Raw genomic sequence first — 22,177 nt, forward strand, 5'->3', positions numbered from 1 at the left:
GTCCATCTATTGATCTTTAAGTTTGGGCCAGTATAGGTAGACTAGCTTTAGCACTTCGTATGCATGGTGAAATCTCTAGTCATGGGGTAGCTACTATCGACTAGTCATATAACCTGCCTCTATGTTGATGTTCTTTATTCCGTAAAAAGGGTGTGACTATGTAAACAACTCTAACTACCTATTTACAGTAGTCTATCTAAACCTTACTGACGGGTTTGGTTTCTTTGCTCATGAGAGTTGGGGTCTCTGGCTTCTCTCTCTATGTCCCTACGGGCAGGGGCATATCACACTTTTGTAAGCTAGGTGACACCCAAAGTAGCAAGGGTGGCTAACTCCATTGGTCATTTCTTTGTCGGTGACGGTCAAAAGGTGTTAGATAAAGAGGTTACCCCTAACTCATTTAAGTTAGTGCATTTCTCACATAGTGTGAACACTATAAACTTTTTCTGGAATTGTTTCCTTAGCGGTGGTCTAGACTAGAGTATGCATCGACGAGGACGTCAATCTTCCCTAAGGGGGGGAGAGTGTCGTGAATGTGACTTTGGGTATCGAAACTTACCTATTGGCTAGTCCTTTCAAATATTCTTTCCTTACTGCCACGACGGCAGAAAGTCGGTATTACTGGACCCGTTATTAGTCTCCGCCTGAGCTAGTTGAGAAATTGGTCTTCACGTGTGCGCTTGACCAAATGAGCATAAAGACTGAATTTCTAAGTGCTATTAGTCAAGCATACTTGACTTGGTTAGAGAAACTCATTCGTTGACTTGCACTTGCTAGTGTTGGGAACCCCCGTGATATTGAGCTTGGTTCCTCAATATTCACTAAATGATAACTTACTGTGTCTGCCAAACACCCTTCCTATCATGCACCTTGTATTAGTACAATTCGGTCCCAATTGTTATTTATGGAAAGTGTCTAGATTTGCTCATTTGGTATATCTACGGAATGTAGAGATTGTCCTGAACACAATAGTGTTCGTATCGTGTCCAAATTCGCAATCTAAAAACATTCCATATTTAGTAAGTTTCGAATTAGTCCCAAAGACTAACTCCTGGTACTAAGGGAGGCTTGGGGTGAAAGCTCGGGGGGGGGGGGGGGGGGGGGGGGGTTTTTTGGGGGTTTTAAAATTTTAATAAGGGAAATGGGGGATTTAGGATTGGTTAACCACCTTGGGGAAAAACCAACCCCCCCCTTCAGGGTTGTCCCTTTTTTTTGGCCCGGCTGGGGCCAAACCCAAAGTTCCTTTCCTTGTAACCGGGGGGAAACCCCCTTTCCTACAATAAGGCAACCGGATTCCAAAAAAAGCGCTAAACTCCGTTTGGCTCCGTTTTATGTGCTGGTCCTGGCATTGAGATGCTAGATACTCTAGGACTATTCCAAGTCGCTCCATGCTCCTGTCCCTTCGCTCGTTGGGCTACATGCTTGAGAGTCGTTCTGTGCTCCAGTGCCTTTGCTCCTTGGGCTCCATGCTTGAGAGTTTGGCACCGTTCCTTCATTCAGTGGCTCAAGGCCCTGAATGAAGGGTTCCACACCACTGTCCTTTGGACACGTGGCATATGACACATGGCATATGAAGGGTTTAGGTTCCACTTCGTGGTTATTTTATAGTAAATCACCATAGGATAAAGGGTAAAAACCACGTGCACTACATGTAGCAGATGGTGGAGTTATGGGGCTGGTAGCAGTGGCACTATATGGGTTTACATGAGCATGTTCTATAATTGGTGTTGGTGGCAGCATTCCATATTGGACAACACCGTGGGCATAAGGTGTTCAGATTTGGTCATTTCAAATGCTTGGGTTGCTGCTTTCTAGGGAAGGTGAGGAGAACGAAACATACTAGAGGTTTTGGATATGTTGTAGTGTATGCAATGTTAGGTGGCACTCTACTTGCTCAAATGTAGTTGGGAGTTGTGGGTGGGATGCTATTGGAGTTGATGTCCCTACTGTAGAGCTTGGAAAATCAAGTGGCTAGCTTGTGTCTTGCAGGACTATTGGCTGTACTAACTGTGGAACATCGAGTGCTTGGGTGCATGCTTGCAAGGCATTTCCTGCATAGTATCTACTACTATTGAGGCGTGCAGCATTCTTGCTTTGAGCCTAGAAACCACAAGGGATTGGTTATGCAAACCTAATTGAGGAGAAGCTACCCACCATCGCAACTATGGCACTCTTGCTTGCGTGGTGGTCCTGCGATTGGGGGAGTGTGTGTTAGAAGCCTTGCCTTTAGTTAGATCATGTGAATCAATTGGAAGAAGCTCTATTTCGTTAAAGTGGGAATTGTCATTATCCCACTTGTAAAATAAGGTTTCCAAACCTTTATATAGTATATAAATATAACAAAATTCAACTGCATTGAGGCACATGCCATTTTATTTTAAACAAGGAAATGTCTACTCAATCACTTCTCCTCCCCCTGCCACTGCTTCACCTCTCTCTTCTCCTTGTCATCGTCGTCCAATTTCTTTCCATCCTTTTAATATTGGCTCAGTTGCTCCGAGTCTAGGTGGAGCCCAAGTCCCCATTCAATCTTTACTTTCCCCTTATTAATAAAACAACTTCGTAGACTTCCAATAACATGCTATAACATTTCTAGTATAATGCAAATCCTCTCAAAGAATTGTCTTTTAATATTAATACAATGGCATGGAACCCCATGCCATAATAAGTTACATTTTTAAATAAATACATGCCATCTCAGACTGTTATTTTTTGCCTCCAATGCCTATACAATAATCTTGGAATTTCATCACTCTCCACACTATCAGGATTTAAACCCAATAGTAATGCCATCTCTTCTCTAATACGTCCACGCTCATGTTCAGTGGTCGAAGAACCCATCCGGTTGAGCAGATTATGGAGATGCGGATAGTGCTTGGCTAGACAATATACATGCCATAAATGATGATTGGTGTCTGTCCGATCAAATGGCTTCTGATATACCGTTCCATCTGCCATTTGGTTGATTTCTGCAGCCACCTCCTGGACTGGCCGGTTCTCTATCACCATCGCTCCAAGCCGTTTTGCAAGGTCCCCCAGAACATACGGTTTCTTCTCCCTAGTTTCCATACTGCAAGAGATGGGGTGCACTGCATATGTGTGCGTGTTCACTGCAGTTTTAATTGGCGAGTCATCGATGATGAGGATTTCACTTGACCTAGCAGTCCGGTTCATCACTACAGCCTCTGGCTTGACGAAGATGGGCTTGCTACCCCTCACATGGACCATAGTCAAGCAATCCTCCTGCGTTAGGAGAAAGTCAAATGGTAATATTACTCGCGTCTGATGGTGCATCATTTGTAGCAACGTTAATGCATTGTGGCGCATCATAGATGTCCAAACTCCCAATTGCAAATTGAACCCGGCCCTCTGTTTTAAGTGTCGCATGGTCATTATTAGATCCCGCAGTTTCTCCCGTGTGATTAATGTGAATCTGTCTCTTTTGACCAACTTGCGACCGCAGGCTTTGGAGGGTGCAGTGACATTCGAGGACGAGCCACGCTCATGGGAGAAAAGGACACCGTTCAGATCAAAAACGATACAATACCTTCGCCGTGACTCTGAAATGAAATGCATTAGCATAAAAAATGGTACAAGTCAATTTTACCATCTACAATATTAGCGAATGGTGCTCCCGATGGTCGTTGAGAGGGTTTTAGTCGAGGAAACGTGAAGGGCGGAAATACTCTCCTCTGCAATGTGGGGTCAATCGCATCCGATGGCGTGTGGGCACATGCCATTTCAGCTGTAGACTCTGGTACAACTGGCTCAACAGTGGCATGGGGTGGTTCCGATGGCGTTGTAAGCGACTAATTTTTCCATTCCACTTTAGTCACTTAACCACACCTTCGACCACTTGGAGGAGTCTCACTCACAACCTCCTTAAGTCCAATTCAGGGCTTGGGACTTACTAGCCCCAAGAATGGCATCCATGCCACTCATCCCTTGCACTTAGTCCAAGTGCTCCACATGTCCGGTCCCAAGACCGACGCCCCAAGGTACCACCGACATACTAGCCCGTTACGCTAAGGCCATGCCCCTTAACCTTGGTCATACCGGTGGTCTAACACCACGTGCATCACAATCCCGTCTCTCAAGGACTGGACCATTCGTCCATGAGTGATCATTCCAGATCCACTCCTTAGCATCCTTAGGATGCCCACAGACGTGGGAAATAGCCTTCCCCAATATCCCTTTTCTGGTCCCCACCAAGTCCCTTTCTGCCCATGGCCGTGTTCACCAACACTACCACTGGATCGAGGCCCACCGGCCCGACCACTAAGTCCCACGGTCCTCTGGGACTTCCTCACCTCACGACTGTGTCCTTGGTCACTACCCCAGAGGACTGCTCCTCTTCCTTTCCACAGTCTGGGCCTTTGGGACAACATTTCGGAACACCGTGGCCTTACGCGAGCCACCTGGGTACTCTCCCCACCTTTCGCCTTTAGGTGCTCTAGCCATGGGCTTAGAGCGAGGTCCCGTTGAGCCACGCCTGGTATCTAAGTAGGTAGTGCCACCCACACTTGGACTAGGAGCATCGGCCAGTCGATCTCCCGGGGGAACTAGAGCCGGCTCTTGAACACTTCACCAAGCTACCCCGCTTGTCGGTCCGTATTCACTCTAGTCTTGGACTTCCCAGTGGTCAGTTCATCACCCAACACTGGGTCTGGCCTTCCTGGGCCAAACTGGCCTTTCCTGGCCAAACTGGCTCCACTGCAGTCCTCCCCCTTACTATACTTTTGGAGCTCATCAAACCCCCCAGGGTCTGGGAGACGAATGCTTTGGGCTTTCACCCTCTCAGACTCGAACTTGGACTCGGACTCGGACTCGGACTCGGACTCGGACTTGGACTCGGACTTGGACTCGGACTCGGACTCGGGCTCGGGCTTGGTCTCAGCCTTGGCCTCGGTCTCGGTCTCAGTCTTGGTCCCAGTCTCGGTCTCGGTCCCGGTCTTGGTCTCGACCTCGGACTCCATCTTGGGTCCTTCTCGGACTCCATCTTAGACTCCATCTTGGACTCCATCTTGGTCCATCTCGGACTCCATCTCAGACTCCGTCTCGGTCCATCTCGGACTCCATCTCGGGTCCATCTCGGACTCCGTCTCGGTCCACCTCGGACTCCATCTCGGGTCCATCTCGGACTCCATCTCGGACTCCATCTCAGGTCCATCTCGGACTCCGTTTCGGTCCATCTTGGACTCCATCTCGGACACTTCCACGTGTCATGTGTTGGTCCTTTTTGGGTCCCTTTTTGGAGCCTCACTTATTGCTCGCTTCGTGCTTGTTCCTCGAGCACTTTGTTGGGAGTTCCACTCCCACTCTCGACCTTCCAAGTCGGAGCTTTTAGTCCAAACGTGTTACGCTCGTTTGGGCTTTCGCTTCGGCCACTACCACGTGGCACCCTTTTTGGATCCACTTTGGGGCCTAGCGATTTTGTGTCTCACAGGCGTGTGATCACACGCCATTTCAGCTGATGCCTCCGTTGGCAAAGTGGACATGACCGAACAGGTAGCAGGGGCGGTGTAGGGAGGTTCCAACGGTGCGTAGTCAGACGATTGGGCACACGTTAAGTCCGTTGGAAATGAGGATACGACCGACTCGGTGGCTAGGGCGGCCTCATGCGGGTCCAATGGCGCCTGGTCACCGTCAGTTGGATACGTGGACAAGATTGACTCAGTGGTATGGGCAGCATCAAGTGGAGCGTGGTCAGCTTGCTTGGCGTTGATATGGATAGTAGCCTCCACCAGCTCTGATGACTCTTGCAGGCAAGTAGAGTCCACTAGCGGATCCATATGCATGTCCAAATATCTCCCTTCGATTGAGATGGTATCCTCCCTACTGGCTACTAAAAACAAACTCATTAGCACATTGAATCGACTATACTGTATTTACCATCAACTGCTATTGAGGAACTAGGACCGATATCACTTGGGCGCACTGCTGATTCTGAAGGATTGGACATATGTTTCAACCCTTGCTTGTCACTATCCTTCCTCGACACTAAAGGCTAGAGTTTGTATCTTAATTCAACTGAATAATCTCTACTTACCATTTGCTCTGCGACCTACATGGACAATGTTAGAAATGGTAAAAGGTTAGGAATGGATGTATTATTATTTACCTGATGGTTTGTCTTGTATGACCTTCCTCCGCTGCTCTTTGGCCACCTCAGGCTGGCCATCGTCGTCATCATCGTCGTCGTCGTTATTGTGATCGTCACCATTGTGAGGACCATCCAAGTCCTCTTCGTCCTCCTCTTCTTCGTCCTCCTCTTCATCCTTCTGCTCTTCCTGCTCATTATCTTTCTCTGGCTCCTCATCCCCCTCCTGCATTTCTTCCATAGGCTACTCAAGCTGGATGGCTTGTTCTTCTAGGACCATCTTGGGAAAATCATTTGGCCGAGTCTCCATCTCAAAATACAAGATATCCATAGCCTGTTTTAGTGCGTGACCTAGGACCGTATCCTCACCCGACTGTCTTAACATGGTTTCTACACGTTCTTGCACCCTTCGAAGACGACGAGATGAGAAAAACGTGGCCCTGACTTGAAAAGCATCCCTCATCCATTGTACCTCTCTATTGAGATTGGGGAAGGGGAGTCCGCCATAGGAATCTAAGTCAGGAGGTGGTGACTGGCTGCTTTCACTCAGCCCTTGATCTGCAATGAATGGCATGAGCACACACGCCATAACCGCAAGGCATTACCTATCATCTTTTCGTTGCCCTTTTTCCTTTTCAAATCAAACGCCTCTGATCCCGACGACTGTCCAACGTGCTTTCGCTTTTTATGACCACTGTCAGTTTGAGCTTGGCTGGTGCTTGCCTGTTTTGCCTTTGAAGAAGTGTCTCCTGCAAGGAATGGCATAAGACCACACGCCATTGCAAATATAATTTGTACCTCCTTTTTTCCTATTGCTTGTCTGTTTGTCCTTCTTCGACGCGCCACCAGTGCGCTTTTTAGTCCTCGTGTCTGAATATTCACAACGATCTATAATCAAAATGGCGTGAGGCCTCACGTGACCTTACCTTGTGCAGGTTGTGAGCTCAGCCCAACATGGGTATCTTCAACAGTAGCTGTTAATGCCGTTTCAGCATCTAGGGGTGGCCACGCTCCTACATACAGAGCTTGTGAGATAACATTTAAACTTAAAGTGCGTACTCACCAGGTTCGCAAAGAAGATACTGTTTTTCTTTGGCAACTGTAATTATATGCTCCATTGAAGTCACCTCTTCAATGGAGTTTGTCACCACAACACACGGGACACCCTTGAGTAGTGCGGCTCGAAAGAATAGTCCACTACAGTTGTACTCGACAACGCATTTGCCCTTGGAGTCGGAAGCAGGTGACCCACCCACTATTGTGTTGAAGACCCAGCTGAGCATTTCCCATGCTGCACCTGGAGCTTTCTTTGGATTCGAAAGCTCCATAGCCATCTTTAGTTCCTCAGGCACGGGTAAATTGACCTCCCTCAGATCAATTCGATCGGCCTTGTCGAACAAAGCTGGGAAGTCACTCCTCGCCCCTCCAATCTATCATATACATCTCCCACGCGCAGAATGTCAAGCAAGAAACGTGCTACAAATCGAGTGTGCACGAGACATTGGCACGAACACGGAAGCTCTGGGTTCAACTGAAGAAGCCACAAAAACCAGGACAAGGACGTGCACTAGCAACTAGCGCCTAGCAGGTAAGCCTCGTTGCATGTGGCATAGCATGTGGCCTCACGCCATTTCCATTGCAGGAATTCTCGAGTCTTCTCTCGAAAACACTGGGGGTCAATGACACACTCAGCATCCATAACATTCTACTCGCAACAAAAGTTGTTTTTGACAAATGGGTAGATGTGCTGAGGAGGTACCATGACGGGGAGTTGCTAAACTCAATGGGTGTGGAGGACGGCCGGAAGCCCAATGATTTGAAGCTCCACGCCTTGCGTTTCTCGCGGTCTCTAGACGACGACGACCTTCTGACAGTGGCTAATGCTCTTCTACGTGGTGAGGTAGTCTTCAACAAGACCAAAATGACTCCCGGCCATATTGTGACATACGAGGACTTGTGCACGACTCTGAGAGCTCATGCGCTATTGAAGGATTGGATCTTCGAGCAAGTGGCCGTGGAGAGGGTGAGCATCGACACCACACAAGAGATGATGGAAGCGCTGGAGTTGTCAAATGAAGACATCGACGAGTACGTGAAGGGGGCCCCCAAGTTCATCGATCTGCTGCGGGATGCCACGAAAAGTAAAGCTGAGAAGTTGAATTAGTATCCAAATTTCATTAAGAGGGATGTCGACCACCGGCTTCAGAAACAGCTCGACCCCGCAGCAGAGGCCTATTGAGAACCTTACCGGGTATACGTGAATTCGGATGAGGATCAAAGGTGGAGGAGCATTGTTTCCCGCGGAGATGAGCAGGTCAAGAACATCTTTTGTGTGATGGACTTCACAAACAAGGAGATCACTCATGCAGACGAAGTCAGCTCCATCATTGACTTAATGGTGGGACTTGCGGAGGTGGAATCTTCAGTCCACTATATGATCTACGACTCTGAATCCTATCACAAGTTCTGGAAGGCCTTGAACGAGGTGAAGGCTTGGTTGAAAGGCAAGGAGATGCGGGAGATCCATGGGATAATGGCTAAGAAGAAGATACCGACGAATGTCCGCATCTTCACACTCGCCCTTGTTATTGGTCCTGCAGCAGAGTGTTGCCTTTTATCAGGCGGACAACTCTTGTCTTGAAGACTTTTTTCACCTCCTCACCCACCATAATATCCACAACTATCTCTTGCATCGCCAAGCTAGAATGCTGCCCAGAGACGGCATAGAACCGGATGTTCTGATCGTCCAACACCTTCCTATTGATCAAGTCTGGAAACCTCGTCTCGCCCTTCATTGTTCGGTAGTAGGGGATCACGTCTGCGATGTCGGGTGTTACTGGACTTGCCAGCATCTTCTGCTTCAGTTTCTCCACCCACTCATCAGATACTAGCCTGTGGTTGTATTTGCTTTGGATGTCGATACGGCTCACGTCGATTGTATATACTTTGTTGGAATAGTAACAAGTACTATTATCTGCGACAATTTTTGCTGCCTCTTCTTGCTCTTTCTGCTCTTTGTGAGTCTTCTTTTTGGTGGGTGTAGTGTTCGAACCCGAGGCAATGGCATCACCGAGTAGCTTCTTTTTTGGAGCAGGAGATCGGACGTCGGCTTGAGCTTGACCACCCTTTTCTGCTTCGGGGTAGTTTCCAGATCGACCCCCTTCCCCTTCGCTTCGCGAACTGGAGTCACTCTCAACGGCTCAATGTTGGACTATAGTTTTTGAACATCGCCGTAGGTGAGGTCCGTGGATTCCATGTGATCTTCATAGACCCGCAGCGTCTTTGAAATTGTGGACCTCCTGGACAACCTCTCCCTAGCTCCCTCTAGGAATTCCTCATAGCCGTTGCCCCCCTCCGTGAAGCCGCTAGGATGTGCAAGGTGGATCTTGAAGGCGGACGTTGTCTCTACCACAAGTGCCAGTCCATATTCTTGCATGGAACTGCATGGAGTGTCTGTCACTTGGATGAGGATCCCCATGCATTCTTTTCTCCCACCATCTGTGTTGTACAGCCTCAGATCCTCGACTTCCATCCCGAAAGTCCAACTGGTGAGCTCCTCCCCCTTCTCTACATCCACATTGACAGTGGCTGGAAGAAGAATGCAATTCCTCACCTGTTTAGAAATGCACAACAATTAGAGCTGACAGATGAAAAGCTAGCAGCTGGAAATAACGTGAGGCCACACGCTATTCACCACTGCATCAGATGTCTTGAGGCTGCATCCTAAGATGGCGTGAGGCTACACGCCATCTGTAACCGGACTGCACTTGAGAGCCCAATCGGTGCATGCCAATGTTGCTACTAAATGGCATGTGGCCTCATGCCATTTTCTACTTGGCCTAAAAGACTTACCATTTGAAGCCGAATGGAGGCATGACAATCGAGGCCGAACTCGCTGGCGAATGTGCACTGTGTGTGCAGCGGATCGTAGCAGCAAGGCTACTCTGCCACTTACAGTTGGAGAGTGGCACTGAAATCTCCCGGGACGCCAAGTGGGCTGCGTGTGGGTGGCGAAGTGGGCGGCGGGGTTGGCGGCGAAGTTACAAACTGGGTGTGTCTTGAAGTGGACGCCGATGCACACGAGCGCGATGCGAGTGCGAGTGTGATGCAAGCGCGAGTGGACGCCGATGCACACGAGAAACCTGTAGAGAAGGTAGATGAGCGCGAATGTGAGTATGATCGCGAGTGGGAGCGTGATGCGAGCGCGAGTACGAAGCAAAATGCAAAACCTAACCCCACACGTGCGAAATGTCACGACGGTTGGTAATCCCGCCACATCATCATTCCTCGGACTTGGGCGCCACCATTAATTTCTGGATCGCCGCACGCATGCATGCACATGAAATCCAAAAGAAATCCGCAACGTCATCATTCCTCGGACTGCATGCACGCGAAATCCAAAAGAAAGATCATGATTGGGATATCATTTAATACCCTCGCTATATTTATGCATGATTGGATATTCCAAAGCATCTTGTATTTCCAAAAATGCCAGATGTTCAGCTAAATAAAGAATGGTATACAATGTCCTTCTTGATGACCCTGCAAAGAAGCATCTCGATCGGACACCACATGAGACCACACAAGCCTTACAATGTTTTAGGGGCATTTGCCATAGATCTGACCGTTATTTTGCTCCAAGATTCTACAGTTTGGTGTGGATTGACCTTTCCATCGACACTGCAAAGGGACATCACAATCAGATGCGGGATCACAAGAAACCAACTTCATTAACTCTGGTTTCACCAAGATCTACGTAAGGAGTTATGAAATGAAAGGACCCTCTCTATTGAAATGTGTTTATGGTCCTAGGGGCATTGTGACATATCAAAGGATTTTGCATCAAGTTCTGTATTTGCATGTTTATCAAGCTACTGAATTGCTAAACCCTAAACCCTAAACCTTAAACATGTGGCAAATGTTGCGTGAAGAAAGATGCCCTTTCTGGGCAAATGCTGTAAGAGGCAGATGCCGAGCAAATGTATCTCAGGCTAGCGAAGGGGACAAACGAAATCTAGCTATAAACATGACGGGATGCAAATAGATTACTAGGCTAGTCCTACGAAAATCAAAAACCATAATTGAAAACATTGAAAATGCAAAAAGAAAGGTTTATAATATTTTTGAATTTTAAGCAACCAAAGGAATGTAAGTAGGGCATGTGTTTGTAAGTTTAAAAATGCCTCAACAACTTAAATTCCCAAGTAAATAAAGCTGTTTCTATTTTTGGTACAAGTAAACTTTATAGCGTGTGGGCTCATGCAATTTTGAACCCAAAAATGCACCAAAAAATGCTCGACTAGCATTATTCTTTGAATGGCATGTGGCCTTATATTGCCATAAATGGACGTACACACACAGCATAATTATTCCTTTACACAGCGAATAATCTTGGCGCGGATCGTTGACACGGCATGGCAAAGTTCGAATCACTGACATGGCACAGCTGGATCGAGGCAAGGACATGATGTGACAAAGTTCAACCTCCGACAGCAAAATCTAGAAGCTACTCAGTTTGAAATTTGTCAGAGGAATCATAAGATTTGGTTTGTCAGAGGATTTGATGTGACGTTCAAGCGTGTGTTATTTTTGAATTCTCGAACTCATTCCTAGGTCTATCATTTTTGTGCGCCGTGTTCTTGGTTCCGCTGAGCGCAGTGAGCGCTGCTTGTGTAAGCGGCGTTGTGAGCTGTGGTTTATGCGTCTATAAGCGGTTGCGGCATTGCAAGCACCATTGCGAGCGGCAGTTTATGCGAGTGGCAGTTTGTGCGAGCGGCGCTACGAGCAGTTGCGGTGTTGCGAGCGGCATTGTCTTTCGTGTGGCTACCGCTTCCTCTTGATATTCGGCACTTGTGCTTCCTGGTATGTTCACCATGGAATGGCTTAGGACCACATTTAGAAATGGCATGAGGCCACATGCCATCTTAGGCCCTTGCAATTTCATGGCTAGCGTATTGTCATGTATGTTTTTACTTGCCTGCAGCTGTGTGTATATCAAGATGGCATGAGGGCTCATGCCAATTTTGTGAATGCGAAATTTCACGTGGGTGTCAATAGCATGTTTGAATAATGGCATGTGGCCTCATGCTATTGAGGTTGTTTGGTATGTTATGATTTAGGCCATTCTCCAATCATTTTTTGTATGGTCTTAACTTCTTTTCTGCACTTTCAGAATGGCCTTCAGGGTTGGGGAAAAGGTTTACATTTTGAATGGTGGGAAGAGAATTGCAAAAGGGACCCTTGTGTCTATGGATCGGAACTTTGTTATACACTGTCAAAGGCTTGGGGAAGGCAATGTTGCTGTATCAGTAGAGACTATCTTTGATGGGAATGTGGTCGCTATTGAACGAGGAGAGATGGTCGTCGGGGTAAATGTTATTGTTGCCTTGAAAAATCTTCAGAAGAAAGCAGATGTTGGGGACAGCGCAAGTGCAACGCATGTTCCCTCCGTGGATCTTAAGAACCGTGCTACATGGATTCAGGCAAAGGTGTTTCTAAACAACCCCGAGGGGGAGGTGGTAGCTGAGGGCTTAGCCACAGTTGTCGATCCAAGAGATGCGGTTGCTAATCAAGAATTGGGCTGGGATGATATTGGAGTTGCGATTTTAGAGGTTGTTGACACAGAAGAAAACAGTCTGACTATTGGAAGCATTGTGCGGTGGAAATTGAGGCACTTAGTGTTTGAGAATGTGAAGGATTCACAATCAAACACCACTACAACTGATGACAGAACATCTCTTCATGGGAAAAGAAAGTACACCTTCCTAAAGCACAGCCAAAGGGATCTGAGCAACGAACCGAAAAGGCAAAAAATGGCGATGGAGGTTCGAATGGTCTCGACAGTTGCTTGTTGCAAGAGGAGGTGCTGTCAACATGCTGATTGGGATGCTATTGAAGAGGAGAGAGCAAGATACAAGACATTGTCCTGGAAGGCAGCTTGCAATTTTGTGTATGAGGCATTACGGTCATCTGTTGATGCTTCAGAACATCAGGTGGGGGGCATGGTCTTCCAGAGGGGTTTGGTCTGCATGAAGGCATGGAGAATCATTTATGGAGTCCCTCGAACCACATTCTACAGAATCAAAACTGAGTTCGAGGAACAAAGGGTTCAACAGGCAGTCCATGGGAACGACGGTACGCACAAAACCAGGGGTCATGTTGTATATGGAGAGGCAATCTTCAAGAGGTTTGTCAAGACATGTAGCGAGCAACAACCACATAAAACCCGCCTCTTGGAAGATGGAACACGAGACACCCAACGAGTTCTCCCTTCCATGTATACCAAGGGGGCCATATTGGAAGATGTGAATCGGGAACTCCAGAGTAATGGCTACAGAAAGCTGAGCCAATCTAGATTTAGTAGATTGTGGAGCAACAGGTTCAGGGATGTGAGTATAGGAAAGTACTCTAGCTTTTCAAAAGTGTGACGAGTGCACTGCTATCAAAATGGCTTTGTCGAAGAATTCTTGCAGCGCTCAAGAGCGAGAGACGTTGGTTAGAAGGCGGCTCGACCACAACAACGAGCAGAGAAGCTACAGGACTGCATATTATCATAACAGGATTCTCTCCATAGAGAAACCTGACTCTTACCTCTGCATCATCCACGACAAAATAGACTAGAAAAAGACGTGCTTACCTCGACTCAATCCTGCCCCCAAGGCAATCTCTTCATCCATGCAGCTGCCTGTGTCTCTGTTTGGCATAATCGCTCATGGGCATAGTGCCCAGAACTATGGGAACTTCTTTGTACCTCTATGGGGTGGCGGGGGTGCAAACATGATGATTGCGTCCCTAGCAAAACACTTAAGGTCTCTGCAAAGTGCGCAGACTGAGCTGAACGGCCAACCCTTGCATAAGGCCCTTGTCGATCAAACCCCATACAGGGTTCAGCTGGAGGAGGAGCAAAGGCTTGCAGTATTGCGTGGGGCCCCATGCCATCCCAGTGAATATGTTGGCCGTCAGATTGTAGGGTTATCACGTGAGGCCTCATGCCATTCCGATGAGGCTAGTCGCCCGGTGAATGCACAGCCTCATCCAAACGAAGCAGAATCTCAAGGAAGTTTTTGCGGCCGATGTGGCCTTCCACCCCATCTTCTGCTCCAAACAGACAATGCTGGCAGTGAGAACAAAAACATGTACGTCTTCACGTACTTGGCGATGCTTGTTGCCAAAGGCATATTTGAAACGGTTACACTTGGCTTTCTCATGGTTGGGCACACTCATGAAGACGTCGATGCCATGTTTAGTCACCTGGCAGAGTCCCTCCGGTGATCCAATGTCCTCACCCTCCCACAACTCTACGATGAATTCCAAAATTGCATCAAAGGCACTGTTGAAGCTGCACTTGTGACAGAGGTTCCAGACTTTAAGGGGTTTGTAAGAGGCTACATCAGGGACGGATCCGAAACGCTGATTGGCCATTCCAAGCCTCTTCAGTTTCATTTTAGCATGCGTGACGGTGCTCCAGTGATGAGGTACAAGATGAGAGAATGGGACACAGTGTGGCTGCCAGTGGATGGCATTGAACTCTTCAAGAGAGATCCCATAACTGGGGAACCTATGATTCCTCAGGGTTCCCCATGGCCGATGCACCCGGATGGACTCAAAGACCAGGAAAGTATAGTGGCCGGGATTAGACAGCATATTGCCTTCTGGAAGAGGGGGTTGGTGTTTGGTGGAGAATCCTATTTTAAGAGGTGCAAGCCTTTGCTTGAATACTGGGAGAAGATTATATCTGCTATCCAAAATGGGCCTGTTGTATATGAAGAATTGGAAGAGTCCTTTTGGCCAGAACCCAGAGCACCAGATAGTAGCGGAACAATGTCCTCTGGAAATGAGTGACAGATAATGATGTTGAGGATCACTATTGTGGGCCGAGGAACAAGAAGCCGGATTCAGCATTCAATCCAGTACAGGTCTGCAAAGGAATGGTCGTGCTTGTCAAACCCAGTAATAAAAAAAAAATGATATGGGTGGGGCGCTGCATCACTGATGCAGAGGAGGACGCGGAAACTAACTCCTTCAATGTAACTGTGGAGTGGTTCAAGCCAAGTTCCGGATATACGAAGGATTGTCTAGAAAAGAGATGGGTGCTGAATTCAAGGGATCCCAGCATAAACATATCGGTGGATAATATTGTGCATGGTTGGATGCGGAAGCAGAGTGCCACCATCACCTTGCCAGACCATGCAAGAGATGTAACAAGAGCATTCATAACCCAGGTTCAAGGTGAGATTCATGAATATTCCTTTACTAAGTTTCTAATGTATTTTATTTCAAGGTGAACAATCCAAATCTGAATCAGAGGAGGCGTGATGGCATGTGGCCTTACACCATTCCTAGGTGAGATGATACAAATAACAAGTATAAATTCTTAGTTGTTCTAGCAAATCTTACTTAAAGTTCAAGGTGAACAAGCCGAATATGAATTCATCGGATTGTTATAACAAATTGCGAGGTGATGGCATGAGGCGATACGCCATTTGAGAGTGGTAGCCATTCCTATATGAGGTGAGTGAAATATTTATTAGAAATACCTCATTCAATTGTGCACTTCTAAGTCTTGGTCCACTCAATACTGTTTGCATGTTTCTATTTTAATTCTTTCTCTAAAATGTTATTTAGCATATGGCTTCATGCCATTGCTCTCCACAATCATGCATTGAATTTTTCTATCCTTGCATAATACTTCTCCATATATATAGCATGTGCTCACATGTGATATGGTTCATTAGGCCTGATATAGTGTGTGAGGTAAAACAAAGATGATGTGACATATGCATTTACCAATCACATGTGCATAAATCTAATAATATGGCATGTGGCCCATATTAATGGCACATAAACCCATATTGTGGGCTTACGTGCTTTATGTACCATCATTCCCTTGCAGCGTGTGTGTTGGTTTCCTTTTATAACACAACGAACTCCATATTTTAGGGTGAAGAGCGTTCTCATGGCAAGCACAAAATCTGTAAGTGAGGCAGAAAAGGAGACGGAGAAGGAGATAGGTGAAGATGTAGAATATATAAGTCTTCCAAACTCCCTGTACTATACTCCAGGTGATCATTTTTCTGAACAAACGGCAACATTAACAACTATCGAGAACGCCCCAGTAACGTCAGAGACAACAATCCAAAGCAAAACAACTGACCTAGAGAAGGATGATAGTACCGCTGAGAGTACCAAAAAAGAGGTGTCCACTAGCGCTTAGGCTTATAATGGCGTGTGCCCTCATGCCATTTACTTGATCACCAAATACCTTTTTCCCTTTGCACTAGTATATCTTAATACCGGTCTGAGAAATAGAATGGCATGTGCCCTCAAGCCTTTTACTAAATCACCTTTGAAAGAAATGCAAGCTTCTATGTCGTAAAAAAAAGGTACTAGAGAAATTCCTTAATAATATGAATGTTATTTAGTTTCATGAAAATACACTAAGGGTCAAATGAGTTAAATGACTTCTCCAGACTAGCAATGCCTCTTGCTACACCTTCACAATTAGATTCGTTAGAAAAAAATAACATTGAATAATATCTAAATGTTCTCACCATTAAGTTATATGTCTGGCTAATAGGAATGACGTTCATCTTGGAAAGCTCACCACACGCTCAATGAAAAAACAAATAGTGTGTGCGCGCATGCCATCGCTCTTCTTTAGCTTCAGATTCGGCTTGTTCACCTTGACAATGAGATTTATTATACAACCAGATAGACTCAGTCTGGACACAAAGTCACCGCGTCAAATTTACACTAAAAAACACTCAATTTTCTCTGAGTATGGCTAAGTACAATTTTTTCGAAGCTTGTCACTTCACTGGTGTTGCTGTAGGCAAGGCACTCTCAATGTAAAATGGTAGATCTACACCTGCAACATCAACCATTGCACACTCCATTGTTAAATCCAAATAAAATAAATATTGCTCGTCTAAGTTGAGTCCCTCTTGATGCATAAAAAATGCCTAGTTTTGAATAATGTTGAGAGCCTGTAAGGTAGCCAAGCATAACAAAATAGATTAAAAGAAATTGTTCTATTCTTGCTCTAAATATTACCTCTAACAGAGTTGCACCTTCGACATTAGAGAGAAATAGTCCAGGTATATCTTCAATATTTTTTCACCAACTGCTAGCATAATCCTACAAAAGCACAATTTATGAAGAATTCTATAATATTACCAAAATTCTTACCCAAGCTCTCATTCCATCGGTTGAAATAAGTTCGTAGAAACATGAGATGGTCTAAAGTAATCACCACATTGATACAAACAGACCTCATGGAGGTTCTAGGTTGCAACCCAATGCGAAATATCCTTCTTAAGGTATGGAGAAAAGACATAATATAGACTCTGGTTGTGCCATGAATTAAATACATCAAGAATTCCTATGTCTTCCATAGACTCAAAAAGGTGCTTATAAAACCACACCACACGTTCAAAGAGCTCTCTCCACAAATGCTCTATACATTGCAAAATAAATTCAATTTAGTCCTTATTTAGAAAAACTTTAACATTGTGAGTACCTAGTGATGTGTTGATGTCCCATGTATAAAGCTCCTAGCTGCAGGACCCCAATAGCGGACCATGTCCCTCTCAACCTCATTATGCTCTGAAGCATTGTCGCTCCAAATGTGCTTGGGCTTTCCAAATCAATGAATAGCCTATGCATATGTGTTGAATATTGCATGGGATTCTTTGGAGGTAACCAACTCACAAGCTACAATATAATGAGTTGCCCCATAAATAATGGCATGTATATAAAAACCATCTTACAAGTTTGCAATATGCTACAATAAATATGTTATCACATATGCTCACAAAAAGCAGAAATGAAAGAATACTCACAATCCATATGGCAAAGTGTATAAACCTCCTTGTTCCTATAAATCTATTATCAAATCCTTGTTGTATGCCTCTATTCTAGCCTAGTTGGATCGTGAGTGGCTAAGGCCTTATGAATTTAGCATCGGCTAAACTAGTATCCTCCAGTTCGATAGTTAAATTGAGAATTGATAATCCCCTAGTTTGTGCCACCTCAATTTATAGCATTGTTAGTCCGAACATGATGAAGTACCTCTTCGAGTTGTACTCTATAGTATACACCTCTCTAATTTGGATCGACAAGCCGCATGTATTTATACAGTGTTGGTTTTAAAATTCTAGGATAGCATGTGAGGTAAGCAGTAGTCTTAGTCTCGAAGATCTTCAGGTGCATCCAGGTGCCAAATGCAACTGAACTACCGAATCCCCTAGATTGCAAAAAATTATAAAAGGCCTAAAAATGTGCAAATCATGAATTTAAAAAGCTGGAAACTAAACAAACCTCTGGGAGAGCATTGTTGTCATTATCCACACTTGAATCACAATCCAAATCACTAAAATTGGATGGAAGGCCATCTATCTCCTCTTCCTCCATATCTTCCAGTAAACCTGGAAAAAAAAATTTTAACAACACAAATTTGAAGTAAATTGGGGAGGGAATTATACTCATAGTAGGAACTTCAAAGTCCATAAAGAGAAATTTAGTAGTAAATCAAAACCACTTCCACCTTCACTTCTACATACATGCTATGCCTGGAAATTGGCCATCTCCCTACTCTAGTGAGATAAGTGAAAATTAGACTTATCAATTCTGGAATTTGGCGAACAGCCTCCTTAATGACTTTTGCATAACATAGACATCACTAGAGTCGAAAAACAAGGTGATGATGGGGATAAACTGCACCAAAGATTTCCGGAGACATCCTTGTCACCAGAGATAGTGGCTCCTGGCCATGCGGCTGGTAAGAAGCATTAACATAAATGAATATTTCCTTTATTTTCTAATTTCTGAGTGTAAATAGGCCAATGGTAGTGTATGATAGTGATGATGGGGCCCATCTGCATCTATTGTGGCTTCCTCCCACACCAAAGCTCCTCCAATCTTAGACACATAGACCACTTTGTAATTTAGTGTGCGGAGATTAGTATTGAAGGTGAATTAGAAACAACTTAATTCATTGCTTAGTGTAATCTGGAAGGACAAGTGAATGAAATCCAATTCATATGCAATCCATTGCTTACCAGAATGCAAGACGGCCTCAAACATATGCGAGCAAGTTTGTATAGCTGAAGTATGACATTCTCGATGTAAAAATAGGAGAACTTACAATACAATGTTTTAGCAGTGTGAAATAATTCTCTCAATTGTTGTGCAGCCGCCTAATTAATACGTAGGTCCCTGCACAAAACAATAAGATGGTACTAGATGCTAAAAAAATAAATACACATACCTCTTCTCAATGAACTATGCTATTGTGGAATCAACAATTGAAAGAGGCATTGATGCCTTCTTTAGCAAGGAGTTGCTAAATTGTGTTGTCACAAAACACACCCTCATACTATGCCTCTGAAAGGCCAAGCTTAGGAGAACACTCTCCTAATTCTGCCAATAGGGCATGACTTGGCTAAAAAGCACATGCCAAAGAAATATTTCACCACCAGCCCAATGGAACTCAGGGTGTCTAGGAACAACATCTAGCATCTCATTGTCACTTGTGCTTTCCATGCCAAAGCAACCAAGAAGTTTGTGTTTCAGCCATTGCACCTATGAGAGAACTTTAACGTCCCCCTGTGCCCTTAACTCAAAGGTTGTGGTGGCATCCTATAAAGCAAAAACCTCCTCATGTTGTAGCATGATGACGTTAACACTATCCTAAGTGGTTAGTTGAACAGTTTCATTAAATGCATTGGTGGCATCAATTCATTGTTGTTGACACTCCAACAATCTACATACAAACGTTAGTTCAATTTCAAAAAGCACAATTTTTAATTATTTTACTCCACTATAGAAAAGTTGTCAAGCAACTCCATAAGAGTAAGAGGAGTGGAGCTACTTCCCTCTAGAAAGGGGGGGTGGAAGCACACCATAGTCTTCAATGCCTACATTGCTCATAAAAATATTTGAAACCAATCACTAACAAACCAAATTACCTTCCACATCTGCTACCAAGAAACATGCCAAATAATAGAGCACTAAATTTTGTGTTACAGACATGTGGACTATTTGTGTTTAGGAAAGGAGCCACATATTGGCATCCCAAGATGCCAATACATTCTAGGATGTTGCAACAAAAAGAGTGGGACATGGTAAGTTAAGCTTAAAGCATAAGTTTTATATGCTTTTCATTTCTATATGCACAAGCTATCTTTGTGGGCTGGTTGCTATTCCAAGCATTCGAATGTAATGCACAGGTATCTCACATGTGTATAATTGCAATATTGGCAATTGCAGCCAAAGAGGTTCCAAATGAGAATGATTGATGACTTGCCTGAGGAGGACTATATGAGATGGACCTCAAGGAATGCATGCCATATATCTAGAATGCACTCAACCAATTGCAAGGTGCATTAAGCTTAAAGGAGGAGGGCGATCAACGCAAGTCTATGGATTCCATCCTAGAGAACTCAGCAATTACTAAGTAGGGTGCTAAGGCAAGAAAGTGTCTCCTAAACCCTATGACCTATGTCATAGGGTCAAATTTGGCATCTATGTATAGCACAATGTTCATATTATAGCAACTCATCGGGCCAACATCCATGGGGCATCCATGAGGCATCCAAATGACATTTAATGCCAAACTAATAGAAAACTATCACATGGACACGTGAGTGAAATCCACTGCAGTAACATCCACCTTTTTACAAATTGCACACTATACAATCCATGCTTTTACCATTGTTTTGGTTTTCTTCTCTCTCTCTCTCTCGCAACAGGCTTTTAAACTAGAGAATCCTGGATGCGAATTTTTGAGAAACTTCATGCATATCTACATGGTTCTCAGACGTTACTTAAAGGTGATTATGCTGCCGTTACTTCTTGGTCCCTCAGGTATTACATGCTCTTCCACCATTGCGAAGTTATTTGTGGCCATGTCACTATGACATGCCTGGCAGAAACGCAGCGTAGGCGCTTTCATCATCATGCCACACCGTGGCCTGTCGGGTCATTGCTAAGCACTTGCACACTTTCTCTTTACTGCTGATGTTACACACAGGTAAGCGCGAGTGAGCAAGCGAGCACAAGCGAGCGAGCAAAGCAAAGCAAAGCCAAGCAAGCAAACGTGAGTGGAAATCTCGCAGGAACTTGAATGGATTGCTGCAAGCTACCTAGGCCTGCATACGCTCTGCTTGCTTGTCGAGCGAGAGGAACAAAGTGATGTGAAATCCAGTCCAAGCTTCTGTTCATCCAGGGATTGCGAAGAGAGATATGGATAGCGTAGGACTTTTGGATCGATCAGTATGAACTCAATCAGCCCGACTTGTATGGATAAGTTGGAACTTTTGGATTGATCAGTTTGACTATGAACTTATAATAAGATCCTAGAGCGTTGGATAAGTGGAACTTGATCTTAGTAAGCTTATACTTCTATTGGGGTTTCTTTTTCTTATAGACAGGGAAAAAACGAAACAAGCAAGCGACAAAAGTTTCACTTTGAAACTCTCGATTGTTTTCTCTTTTCTGCGATGGATTTTGTCTTGATGATCGACTTCATCGGTTCTTCTTTAAGCCCTAGACTCTTCAGGCGCCGACACCCAGGAAACCTATGAAATCCTGGGTGGGCTAGTTGCGATCTTCGTCGCCGACGTCCTGGGAAGACTGCTCCACGCTGATGCACGAAATCGCACTGTCGGATGCGCTGAGTTGCTACTGCTGTTGATCGAGACGGTAGAGATGAGCCTGGTGCTGGAATTGGTGCTGCGTCTTCTTCCACAGCTCGAGCTGGAGGTCACTGGCGAGATTGCCGCTGGACGGCTCGTTTGCATGGCCCCGGCTTCTAATCGCATTGCTGCTTTTCTTCACGGTAGCATTGTCTGTGGACGTGAAATCCGTGCTACTGGCCGCTCAAGGCGTCGCGTAAGTTGTTTTGCCCGCCACCATTTTGCTGGCTTCGATGATTTTGCTCATGGTGGTGGTGGCGGCCATAAAACCCCTCCGCGAAGCTCGGAGCTGATCCTCCTCCAAGAAACGGAGCCAGCAAAGTTCCTGACGGCATCACACGATATATATCAGACCATGATGGCATTCTACCCTCCCCGGATT

This window comes from Selaginella moellendorffii, unplaced genomic scaffold (assembly GCF_000143415.4).
Source record: "Selaginella moellendorffii unplaced genomic scaffold, v1.0 SELMOscaffold_64, whole genome shotgun sequence".
NCBI classification, from domain to species: Eukaryota; Viridiplantae; Streptophyta; class Lycopodiopsida; order Selaginellales; family Selaginellaceae; genus Selaginella; species Selaginella moellendorffii.